Consider the following 13842-nt stretch of genomic DNA (forward strand, 5'->3'; position numbering starts at 1 on the left):
TGCACACAGATGATGGCAGGGAATTTAATGTATTGATATGTTTAAATCATTGTTTGTGACATTAAAGATTAATAATTAAATTTAAAATTAGTCATACCAAATTACTCATCCGTCACTTCCTCCAAATGCTCTGAAAATTTGTTTGAATTTTGTGGGAGATTAATTAAAAATTAAAGATTGTTAATCTTTGGAGAGATTAATTAAAAATGAATAAGAAATAACCTGAAAAGTGACAAGAAATCTTTTTTAACACCGCTATTAGTGCCCCTAAAAGTCATTTTAGGGCTGAGGGATTTGCCTTTAAACTAGCAAAAAAAAATGACTGAAAATGTATTAATAATCATCAACAAGTTGGCATCAAAGGCCAGGAAGAAGGAATTTAATAGCTAAAAAAAACAGCAAAAACAGCTACAGGTAACCACAATAATATGAAAAAAAGGCCTCAAAAAGTTTAACTCCATCAGCAAATGGAGTTAACATAAGCAATAAAATACTTAAGTAAATTAACAAAGAAGGACTTAAAATAAAAATAAAAATTAAAGTGTCACAACTTGTCTCAGAACTTATTTTACGGATATGGAAATTGATAAAAGAACATTTTTTTCTTATCCATTTTAAAATTTCCAACCTCATACATTTGTTATATTGTTAATAATGTTAAATTGAAACAGTTTCTCAGACTTTAAACCAGGTTTGAAACTGACTGCTCCTCAATTTGACGGAGACAACTGGAAATTATCAGTGTTTCGGAAACACGTCCAAACCAAATTGGGCGAGCTTAAGATGTTCTTAAAACTCTTAAAACTGCTCATGCCACAAGGTTGAAACATTACAAATGATGCTTAGAGCATCTTCTGGTCTTTATTAAAATTTGATACAGTTTTGAAACGATTCAGACATTTTATTTCCACATATTCAGATATGACACTATTGGATTAGATTTATAAATTAATTTTTATTATATTAAATAAATAAATTTACTAACTAATTAGTGCTTCCGCTTCACAGCAATAAGGTCCATGGGAGGGAGGGAGGCCTTCCTGTGTTGGCTTTGCATGTTCTCCCCTTGTCTGCATGAGTTTTCTCCAGTTTACTCCTACAGTCCACAACCATGCATTAGGTTTATTGGAGACCCTAAAGTGCCCAGATGTGCGAATGAGAGAGTAAGGTTTTCTGTCCAATTATGGCGAACCCCTGCATTGTTTATACCGAGCGGGATGGAATATAAAAGAATGAATGAAATAAGATTTTGGAGATGGTAACAGTGGAGGAGGTGAATTTCAAACATCTCACACTATGGCTGAGAGGTAGAACGGGCGCCCTGCCAATCAGAGGGTCGGTGGTTTGATTCCCAACTTCTCCTATCTGCACTGTGCGAGACCCTGAACCCCGAGTTGCTTCAGATGCTCTTGCTAGTGCCTTGAATGACACCTAAGCCACCACTGGTGTGTATGAATGCTATCTAGTGTGAAGTGTTCTTTCAGTTGAGCCAATTGCTTTTTTGAAACATAGCCAGCTATGGTAAAATACCTTAAAATTAAATTTATATAAGGCTTTCAATTCTAAACCTTGATGTAGAAGAGGCAGAGAAAAAGCTCCTTTTAGAGATGAAATGAGAATATATCCAAAACAGCATATGCATTATTTAATACTGTGTATACATTCTTGATGATCCCTGATTTTTATTATGTGCATATTGTGCCCAGAGGCTGAGCCAACCTGCAATTTGCAAGCCTGAACTATTACTGTCTAATCTTCATTGCACTTTTTCCTTGGGTTTTCTTACCCTCCAAACCATGTATGGCATTTCATTTCCCCCCTTATTTTCGAACCATAGAGTGTAATATATTTCACAAAGTACTGTTCGAATCAAGCCGTACAGAGTTGTACAGAGATGCTCTGGGATACTGCTCTGATGTGTCGCAGAGTGTCACAGAAACGTCATAGTAACCGTTTTCTCCTCATTTGCTTCATTAGCAATGTGGGGTAGGAGTCTGCTTGCCTTGAGTCAAATTTTACTGTCTCATTAACAGATTAGGAGACAATCAATCTTAACCTCTTGTGACCCTAAATCTATATAAAACTCAAATTCCCTACCTTTCTAAACCTCATTCTATTTAACTTTGAGTAGAGTGCTTAAATAGAGAGACTTTCAAAACCAACTGGCGGCAGGAAATGCAAATGTCACTCAAACTCTTTTACAGTTTGAGTATTTTAGTTTGATATACATGAAGATTTGAAACTAATTCATCTGAGAGTAAACAGTTTTTTCATTTACTTTATTTATTTATTTATTTTTACAAAAAAAAAATATGAAGTTGTCTGCATATTACTACTTTTTTTTCACAGTAACTACATGTTAAAGATATGACATTTATATTTACTTAAGCTCTACTGGTCTCAAAAAAACAAGGTGTGACAGATCTCCATTTCCAGACATTGGCGGTCCATTAGTGAGCCACTTAGTGATATTTAATATCCCTTTTCCATACATAATTAATGTAGATTTTAATTAGATTACCTTAAATAACAACCCTGAAGGTGACAAAAGAGAATATTGACATAGAACAGACATGACAGACAACTACCTTCATATCCTTGCTCACTATGTCCATAAATCTTCTCTTTGGTCTTCCTCGAGACCTCTTGCCAGGCAGCTCCAATTCCAGCATCCGTCTACCAATATATTCTCTATCCCTCCTCTGTACATGACCGAACCATCTCAGTCTGGCTTCTCTGACTTTCTCTCCAAAACATCTAACATTTGCTGTTCCTCTGATAGACTCATTCCTGATCCTATCAATCCGGGTCACTCCCAAAGAGAGCCTTAGCCTCCTGTCTTTATGTCCTTGTAGCTGTTTCTAAGCCATACAACATCGCTGGTCTCACCACTGTGTTGTACACCTTTCCTTTCGTTCTGGCTGATAGTCTTCTATGGCATAGTACCCCTGACACTTTTCTCCACCCATCCCAACCTGCTTAAGCCCATCTCTTCACAAGCCACCATAATCTAGACCCGGCAATAAACTTGGCATTTATATTTAGAAACCGAAGCCCCTTCCTCTGTTCAGAGATGTTTTTTTCTGTTTTGACAGAGATTGCTTCTTTGACTCCTCTCTCAAACCCTCCGTCTTCTCTGGCCAGAATGCGGACATTGCTGTATTGGTGTATGCTGTCACTTGCACTAAGGATTGTTGTGACATCTACATTGGAGAGATCAAACAACCTCTTGACAAATGAATGGCCCAACACAGGAGAGCCACCACTTCAAGAAGGACTACATGGTCCACCTACACCTGAGGGAAAGGTGCCATTTGTTTGAAGGCAGCAATGTCCATATTCTGGCCAGAGAGGACAGATAGAAGACAGTTTGAAAGAGGAGTCAAAGAAGCCATCTTTGTCAAAAAAGGAAAAACATCTCTGAGCAGAGGAGGGGACCTCAGACACAACCTTTCACAAACATACAATGCCATACTGCAGATCAACTCTTCCACTTACATGATAAGGCACCATAATCTAGACCTGCCCAAAAACTTGGCAGTTATATTTGGAAACTCCCCTTAGGTCATTAGAACTGAAGAGGCCTCTCAGATGAAGGGTGAAACGTCTTCAAGTGAAGAAATTGAAGTCCAGTTGCCAAGACAAGAAGATTTCGACTAGAATCTACCTTTTCCTGTCATCGTCCCAATATTCAAAGTCCCTCTTCACTCTCTGCTTCCAATCATGCTGTCCTCCTCTCCTTCTTCGACCCACCAGTAGCCCAATCTCCACTGTTACCCTACAGGGTATTGGCTCCAATGTCGGTTGTTGTTAACCTGGGCCTCGACCAATCTGTTATGAGATTCTTAGGTTTGATTAGCATTTTTGGTTTTGGCGTAAGTTTTATGTTGGATGCCCCCTTTGACGCAACCCTCTGCATTTATCCGGGCTTGGCATCGGCTCAGGGAGACGCTGGCCCATGCTCCCCTGAGGCTGCATTCACAATATTTTATTTAGTACCAGACTGGTTCACATCATGAACAGCTCTATAATCACACACACACATATACACACACACACCAAATACTGATTCTTACTCCATGGGTAACAATCAGCCTCTCTGGGATTATTTTTGAATAACCTGTTAAGGAAGGCCTACAAATATTCTCCGACCCAGCTTTCACCTTATTCAATCAATATGTGTAACTGGAAAAGTTTAACCTAACTGACAATGAAAATTAAAACAAACAAAAAAAAAAAAGGTAAAAGAACTGAAGACCTTCATGGGTACATGAGTACTCTTGACCTAGTTTCCTTTAAAACTATTTTTAATTCTGTATCTGAAGATGTCCTTTCCCAATTAAATCCAGTATTCATATAACAGCACAATTTCATTGTTTTCCATTTTAATTGTCTTTAAACCTTGTGCCATTGTTATTTTTTTTTGATTTATTGGCAAATTGATACATGGGTGGATGTTCACACTATACACACAGTGATACAGCAAATCAGCACATATATGTCCAGGAGTGTGACACACACACACACACACACACACACACACACACACACACACACACACACACACACACACACACACACACACACACACACACACACACACACGCCACATACACACACACACAAGTAAGTAATCCACACTGATGTTGGCTACATAGAATGGGGAAAACTGTTCCACACTGTTTATAGCAAATCTTGCATCTAGAAATATCCTTTCAGGGTAGTGTGGGTTTCATACACGTTTTTAAAATTAATGATGAGCATGAGAACTTGATTTGAAAAAAGTTATGAAACTACTTCACTTTTGCAGCTCTTGAATAAAGTGTTTCCCAGGAGAGATGGATGATGTAATTTGGTACGGGGAAATACATTTCAAAAAGCCATGTGTAAGAACATCTTTGAAAAGTATGTGTTTCAGTATCAGTGGTTACAAATGAATTCAAGCAAAGAAAAAAAACATAACTAAGTTTAAAAGAGAATGGAAAAACACACATTTGAAATAACTAAAAATTAAGAGCAGCTGTTCAACCTAGGACAGTAATGTAAGTCACAATAAGTCACAAATTATATATCATATATCATCTCCCCATTGGACAAATGAAATGCCTGCCATACTAGAATCACCTGAAGCTCTGTTTCATTTGTCTAATAGTTTGTCTTTCATTTCCAGTTTTGACCCAAATCAAAAAGTTTTCAATGATATTCACTCCTCGCACAAAGTCAAGCTCAACAACTTTTGTTATATTAAATTGGACCATTGGCAATGGTGTATCTGACTTTACCCCAAGCATCATTAGGCATCTCACCCATAGAAACAGACAGGCAGACAGACAAATACTGAAGTGTGAGGAAGAAATAGAACACCACAAAGGCAAAGGTTTTAAGGAAATTAGAAGTCTTGCCATCTTGTCCATTATGCACACAAGGGAAAGTGAAAAGAGCATGAAGCCAGGAAGTGAAGTGGAACATGTGCAGGTCTCATCACTTCAGTGGAATACACTTTGGCTCAGTACAACAGGATCACAGTTTTTATCCCGTATCCCAGGACATCATGTGCCCCCTCAAAAATATATCTGGAAATCATTAGGCCTTGAGTTATCAGTAGTTTTGTGACATTGTTAGAATTTGCTGTAATTATTCGTAAACCATTGACACTGCGGGGTTTTTATGCCGATTAACATGAAACCATGAAATTGGCTGCTCTTTTGACTTTTTCCAGTAAAACCTTACATATAATATGCATTTATAAGTTCTCCTTTTTTGGTGGAATGATAGTTAAAGGTAACAGTAAATAGCAGGCTTAAAAGATTGTTCTCTAAATTAACAAGTATGCGAATTAAATGTCAGTCAGTGTTCAATTATTTGTCTTGTGTTCTGACAAGGACAGGAAATGCAGATATAATCTTGATGATCTTTTAAACTGTGTAAACACTGGCTTGTTATGAAGGAAATGTCAGTTTTATCTTGTCTGTGAAGATGCTCAGTCATACACGTCATGATCTACACTGATAAGTCTTATCTCGGGGAAAGAATGTGCTTAATCTTTTGGAGTTGACTTGTCTCAAAGTAGTTTTGTCTCTCACCCACAAGGCAGCACTCAACAGTTGTTTTGTACCTTAAGGACCAGGAATACTCCGCTGAACCTAGTAATTACTACTTATTGGGAGGACAGATGGTCAAGTAAGAGCTGAACACCACTGTTTATTTCACGCCTGGAAAGAAAATCATATGATGATATGATGGGTTAGTAACTCTGTTCTGATCTTGATGAACTGCATCCAAACCCCACCTCAGATGATCAAACCAGCTCCTCAAGATTTAATGACATGTTTCACCCTGAGTACTCCATAGGTTCTGGATTCGCATGCTTATTTTACAGCCAACTCCTTTTACTAACACTTGAAAACTCAAATATATTTTTTGGGGGCGTTCATACAGTATTTAATGCTCAAGTCTCTACACACAGGAGGTAGGGTGTCTTAAGGGGTTTATTGGCTGAGGAAGGTGAGATGCTGGGTGTGTCACAGGGCGGACTCGGGCAGGGAACCACACCTTTGAGGCAGGAGTCAGGGTTGAAGCGCTTTATTTAGATATCCAGGCAGGAAGGGTGTCGCTGGCAATTCCCTAGCCCCAAGACAGAGTCGCACAGGGCTGGGTCTCACCAGGACGGGCCTCACCAGGACGGGCCCCACCAGGACGGGCCCCACCAGGACGGGGACAATCCCCCGGTGCCAGGCAGAGCGTGCCGCTGTCCTTTATAGGGCTCTTGATTAGCGGCCGCTGCTGCAGCTGACGCCGATTATGAATTGATCCCAGCCGTGTCTCCTCTCGGCTGCCGAGATCACTCCGGATCACCTCCCCGTGAACAAGATGGAAGAGCAGTAAGCCAATATGAGGGGACCAAGCCAAGATGTAGGAACAAGGCACCCATGAGCAGTTCTCAGGACCATAGCTCTCCAGATCCAGGGAGAGCTATATTGTCACCCCCAACCTCTGGGACGTGGAAGTCAAGGGAATGTCCAGAAAGAGCCACTCTTTGCCCAGATGGTGTAGACGGGAGCAGGATTCTGCCTCTGGTCACCAAAATGGTGGTTTTCCTGGGAGGTTCACCATTGTGCGGCAAACCAGAGGCACCTGCAGTGACAACTGTGGTGTTGGACCAAATTGGCGGCGATTTCTCGCTCATATGTGGTGAAGGGTGGTGGTTGGTAACCCAGGGAGGCCTCGAAAGGGGACAGACCAGGGGCCTTGTGCGAATTGTGAGCATATTCAACCCAGGGGAGAAACTGGCTCCATTCAGCCTCCACTCAGAGGGTTTGGTGGACGGGATGCATCTGAGAGTGGCCAAGTTCTTGTTTCATCTTCTCTGTCTGACCATTAGACTAACCCGAGGTGAGGACCACCCCACACAGTGGTTTATTAAGGCAATGGGTTGGCTGAAAACCCAGAAGAGTGGGTCATGTGTATGATGAACGTACCAAGGTGGGGACATGCCTGGTGCACCAGTTCTGTCTAGTGCGCCTGGTTGAGCATATTGTCGGTAGTCCAAGAGAGAGCTCCAATGGAAGCTAGGGTCTTGTAGAAGTCATCTGACAAAAAAGAGCATCAGGCTTTGTGTTTTGGGCACCTGGACGATACAAGATGGAGGTTGAACCAGGAAAAGAGACTAGCAGCATTTGCATTAAGACGCTTGGCTGACTGTAGGTAAACTACATTTTTGTGATCAGTCCAGATTAGCACCAGATACTCCACACCCACCCACTCCTCCAAAGCAAGCTTGATGGGAAGTTCCCGATTCCCCACATTGTAGTTTCTCTTGGCTGGGGATAGCCTGCAGGAGTAACAGGCATAAGGTTAAAGCTTTCAGAGTCTGAGCATTGGGAAAGGACCATGCCGGCACCCATCTCAGAGGGGTTAACCTCAAGCACAAATTGTTTTAGGGATTGGGCTGGACGAGGAGGGGACCTCCTCTTCAGGTCCTGGAAGACTCCGTTGGCTTCAGAAGTCCACGAGAAGATTGCCTTGGTGGTGGTGAGTGCGGTCAGTGGAGAACCTGTTTGGCTGTAATTCCATATGAAACGGGAGTAGTAATTAGCAAACCCTTGAAACCTCAGGAGTTGTCTGTGTGTTTATGGAATTGGCCTCTCCAGGACTGCTTTCATTTTTGGTGAGTATGTACGAAGCTGTCCGCCCTCCAGGATGTAACCCAGAAAAGCAAATTGGAGGGAAGATGAAACATTTCTCGGGCTTGACATAGAGGCTGTTCTCCAGCAGCCACTGCAGGATCAGTCATACATGCTGACAGTGGTCAGAGAGACTTTGAAAAGAGAATGTCATCCAAATAGACAAACAAGTGTTCAGAAAGTCAGAGTACATTGTTAAACAGGGCTTGAAACACAGCCTGGGCATTGCAGGGGCTAAAGGGCATGACAACAGGAGGGGTAAGGGATACTTCTTGATAGTGATCTGAGTCAGTCCAAGGCCAGAGTGAGCCATCCGTACAAGGAAATACCCTGTCCCCAGGGAAGATGGGTGGGGGAATAATGCCTGCAGCGAATAATTCGATGGGTGTACCTCTCCAGGGCCTCCCTTTCTGGATGTATTAGAGCAAACTAGAAAGGAGCGGTGCCCCAGTTAGAAGATTTATTGCGCAATCATAGGGGCGGTGAGGAGGAAGAGAGCCTTAGCTTTGTCAAAGACTTTGTTGAACTCCTGATATTCTTTCAAGTCAACCAGGTCAGCTTCTTCTGGATTTGCTGGAGGAAGACTTGGCGGGATGGCACTTTGCAGGCAACAGGATAGGCAGTTCAATGACCATATTTGACTGAGCTCTGATCAGTTAAGGTGCAGATTGAGGTGCTGAGCCAACTGAGGCCAATGACGATGGGTGAGTTCGACATGGGGACAACTTGGGATATCTATTCACTGTGGTTTCTGGAAATCAATTCTAAGGGCTTGGTTTTGTGGGTGATCCGAGGTAAAGGGCAGTAATGGGCAATGATGTGGACAGAGGTATGGTTTCATTGTTGGACCATAGCGTGATTGATCAGATTCTACTTGCAATCAGAGTCAAAGTGCAGTGAGGCTGAGACTGTTGCAAAAAAAAAAAAAAAAAAAAAAGCAGCAGGGAGTACGAGTCAAGGAGAGATGGTCTATAAGCCTTCCGGCATCTTCTGGAAAAACCCTCACTCCGTGGCCGAATGGGACAGGAGGCTACAACATGACCAGAGGATCAGCAGTGGAGGCACTGGTTGGATAGCATTCGCCGCTGACGTCCTCCGAGGACAGGCAGGTCCAACCGACCTGCATTGGTTCTGGACCTGGTGTGGACCTGTGTCTTTCGGGGGGAAGCTGGAAGAAGAATGGTTTGTCCCATGAGCAACCTGTTGGCTTCTCATACTCAGGCAATTATCAAGGCGGATAGCCAAAGATATCATTACATTATATTACATTACAGTCATTTAGCAGACGCTTTTATCCAAAGCAACTTACAAAGATTGCAATTCAATAACCAAAGATCCAAAGAACCAGTAGCCGTTATTCAGAAGTCACCACACTACCAAATAGCCATCTCAAAACCAAATCCATACATATATTCATTTCTTCGTTTTTTGGGGTGGGGTGGGGGGTGGGGGGGCTAAGTGCGATTAGTCCTTCTAGGGTTTCTGGCTCATCCAAGGGATGAGCCTGTTTCTGTACTCTACAGATGTTGTTGCAACTGTTAAACTGCAATTTGACTGCTAATTTGATATATTTGTTTACATGTATGAATATACTGTCTTGAATTATGGATTGATGATGCTGAACTTAATTAGCTTATGTCCTCCTTTGTCCTACATCTGAACGGCTCAAGAATGCACTCCACCTTCTGACTGAAAAAAAAAAATTGGCGTTGATATAGAAACACGTATTGTCTTCCCGTTTCTTTCTTTAACAGGTTTGGTGACTACGTGACTATGAAGGGCTCACATTGTCATTGGAGAGGAGTTGTGACGGAGACGAATGGGTGGGATGGGGAGTTTTGGGAAGTGGGGTGAAAGGAGTACCAGACTTGAGCAGAGAAATGCATCAGCTAAGGAGAAGGGTGAAAGGAAGTTAGAGGAAGGCAATGGAAGAATCGTGAGTGAGCAAGTGGGCGGGGGTGAATGAAGAGCAGCAGGGGTTCCAGCATGTTGGGCTTCCTGCCAGGACATTGCCTGACTCCCCACACAGAAGCAAGCAGGCAGGCAAATAGAAATAGTGGGGTGACGGAAGGCAAGACGCTGAGCGAGAAAGATGAAAAGATGACAAGATAAAAAATATGGAGGTGTCAGAGATTCAGAGATGAGGTCCCCGGGCCAGATACCGTATTTTCGCGACCATAAGCCGCACCGTACTGGAAGACGCAGTCTCAGTTATGTGTGCTATTACTGTATTTAACACACATAAGGCGCACCTGGTTAGAGGGCGTGGGTTTTATATACAATCCAAGCCCACATTTCCCTCTTTAACGTTCTCATGGTGTCCTCTACTACGTCCACCTTACAACAACAACACACACAAGCATACAAGTGTGCGTATTTAAAAATAGAGCGGAAGCAAAACTGAGTTTTATTTTCACATTTTTTCACCGGCAATCGTCATCAATCAAAACCATCGAAGTCCTCATCCTCTGTTTCTGATTTGAACAGCTGCGCTAAATCTCCATCAAACATGCCAGGTTCACTTTCTTCATTGTCAGAGTCACTTTCCGTGCCTTGCGGCTCCTCGGAAATGATGCCGGCTTTTGTGAAAGCCCGAACAGACACGTTAGCCCAAGCACCTACAATCCATTCGCAAATTGTAGCGTAACTCGCCCGGTGCTGCCTTCCACTCCTAGTGAAACAGTGGTCTCCATTGGCCATCCATCGCTCCCACACTGCTTGCAGCCTTACTTTGAACGTCCGGTTCACACTCGTTCTTTGCTCGTTGATCCACTGCACTAGTCTTTCCTCCAACTCAGGCCACCTCACTATATGTCCGCGGAAACTCAGCTGCGTTTTCTTGACCTGTCGGAGCTCGTTTTCCAGCTTCTTCCACTTGCGAACCATCGATTCATTAATCCTAAATTCTCTCGCAGCTGCTTGATTCCCATGTTCCTCTGCGTAGCTGATGGCCTTCAGTTTAAACTGTGCGTCATAAGCATGTCTCTTTGCAATTTTCAGGATTGTTAAAACAACTATGTTAATATAATAATGCACATACCTGTTCTTTTATATACAATCAACACCCACACTTACCCCTTTAACGTTCTCATGGTGTTCTCTACTACGTCCGCCGTATAACAACAACACACAGTGCGCACTGCACTATAGGGCACGCCGCACATTCTGAAGAAAATCTAAGACTTATGTGCGCCCTATAGTCTTAAAAATACGGTAGCGATTTTGATTTCCTGACTCTTCTCCCAGCATGCAAGGCAAACTGTCATGATGGGCAAAAATGCTGGGTGAGTGATGAGGAGCAGCTTGCTGTATCTCCGCACACACATACACACACACACACACACACACACACACACACACACACTCACTCAAGTTACACTAGCTGGTGAGGGTTCAAAAACATTTAAAGCTGGTATTCAAAAACAAATCCTCTTGATCGTCCTCTCAAATTGTATTTGTTGTAAGAAGTGATCAGTAAAGATGAAACATTAGAAAATGTTCCCAACATGTGTTCTTTTTCTTTGCTTAGGTCCCTTTTCTCAATAGAACTTTATACACTGCCCAAAAGTAAAATCAGCACAAACCTTTGGAGTTTTCTTTTTTATGATTGTTGGACATGCAGATCAATTAACACAATACCTAATGTTAAACAAATGTTATTCATGTTAAAAGCTTTTTTTTCAACATCATTTTCTATTATAGTAATTTATCAAGTGTATCAGATTAACATGAATAACATTTCAGATGTTGAACTTCAGACATTTTACTATTTCATGAAAAATATTTCTTCCTTTGGATTTCCATGGTAGCAACATAATTCAGAAAAGTTGAAACTGGTAATAAAAATCAGGAAAAGTAATTGGCAGAAATCAAAAAAACTCAAGGGGAATTTGACAAGTGATTGAGCTAACTGGTAACCGGTCATTAACATGACTGTATAAAAGGAACATTGCGGACCTTGTCAGATGTAAAGGTGGGCAGGGGTTGACCTACTGCTGCAAACTGGGTCTGAAAATCATGGAACAATTTCAGAAAAATGTTTCTCAATGGGGTGGCACAGTGATTAAGCGGGATAGTTCTGGCACCCCTGCTACCCCTGGGTCAGGGGTTCTGCAACCCCATTGCGACTCTTTCATCTTTACAATGTGGCTCCGAGTGGCTTGGGAAAATAGATTATAAATATTTAATTGAAGTGTATTTCATTTGTCTTAATTCCTTTTTTTTTACTTTTAGTTCTAAGTTGGAAGATTATTGTGATCTTGAAATATTAAATAAAGGAGCAGAAGTTCCATAAACCAGGTAAAATAAATATTTATGAAAATGTTTTGCAAAAATTTATTTTATATTGTTTACTGACACAGTGATTTTTTCCATATTTATTTTTAAAATTCAGGTCAAGGCTCTGCTACAGGCTTTGAAAGGCCAAAGCTCAAAATGAGTTCATTACATAAATAAAATTTAATTTTCTCCGTAATACTTTGTGAATTTCAGAAGCAACACACTATACACTTGTTTATACAAAGTGTAAAGGCAATAAAAAGCAATATATACAGTGGTACCTTTATTTTAGACGTCAAAAAGTAATTGCGGCTCCCAGTGTTTTCTTTTCAGAGGAAACCGGGCCCAAATGGCTCTTTGGGTGTTAAGGGTTGCCGACCCCTGTCCTAGGCGTAGATAATGGATGGATGCATGTTCCTCAATGAAAAATTGCAAAGACTTAAAGGCCCCAGCATCTACAGTATATAATCTAATCAAAAGATTCAGAAAATTAGGAGGGATCTCTGTGTGCTGTGTGCCTCTAGGCGATGACAGCCTTTAAATTAGCCTCAGCTCATTTATAATGGTCTGAGGCGAAATAGAAAACTGTTTTGTGGTTGGATCAATCAAAATTTGAAATTCTTTTTTGAAACATGGATGCCTGTGGACTGCAAGGAAGATGGACCATCCAGCTTGTTATCAGTGGACAATTTAAAAGCCTGTGTCTTTGATCGTGTGGGATTATATTAGTGTCTTTGGCATTGCAAACTTGCACACTTGGAAAGGTAGTATTGATGCTGAAAAGTTCATAGAAGTACATAGAGCAACCTCTGTTCCCATCAAGACAATGTCTCTTTCAGCATGATAATCCATGCACATCCTGCATCCATCACAAAAGCATGGCTCTGCACGGCTGATGGTAGAAGAGGCTTGTCTGCAGTCTGGATCTTTCACCAATAGAAAATATTTGATGTATCATGAAACAAAAAAATCTGGACACAAAGGCCCCAGGACTGTTGCATCAGACACCTGCATCAGACAAAAATGGGACAATATCCCCCCCCTAAAAACTCCCCCAACATATCTCCTCACAGCTTTAATCTTTAGACACTTGTTAAAAAAAGAGAGATGCAACACAAGTGCAGACATTGCCCTGTTCCAGCTTTTTTGAGATGTGTTGCTGCCTTCGAATTAAAAATAAGCTAATATTTTCCATGACATGGTAAAATGTCTCACTTACATCTTCTGATGTGTTGTTTTTATTCTAGTGGGAATACCATTTTAAGAGATTTGCAAATCATTGCATTAGGCATTCCAACTTTTTTTTCGGACTCGGGGCTATTCAGTCTAGACCAGTAGTCCCCAGCCTTTTTATCACCGCAGACCGATCAATGCTTGACAA

At 41.5% G+C, this 13842-nt stretch overlaps 1 protein-coding gene across 2 annotated transcripts in view; it reads left to right on the forward strand.

The window, feature by feature from the left end:
* Positions 1-13842, forward strand: part of tmtc1 (transmembrane O-mannosyltransferase targeting cadherins 1) — a 129318-nt gene that overhangs the window by 21875 nt on the left and 93601 nt on the right. The window lies entirely within an intron of this gene.

The sequence above is a fragment of the Fistularia commersonii genome, chromosome 5, assembly GCF_037954325.1.
Source record: "Fistularia commersonii isolate RoL2024-O1a breed Wild chromosome 5, RoL_Fcom_v1.0, whole genome shotgun sequence".
NCBI lineage: Eukaryota > Metazoa > Chordata > Actinopteri > Syngnathiformes > Fistulariidae > Fistularia > Fistularia commersonii.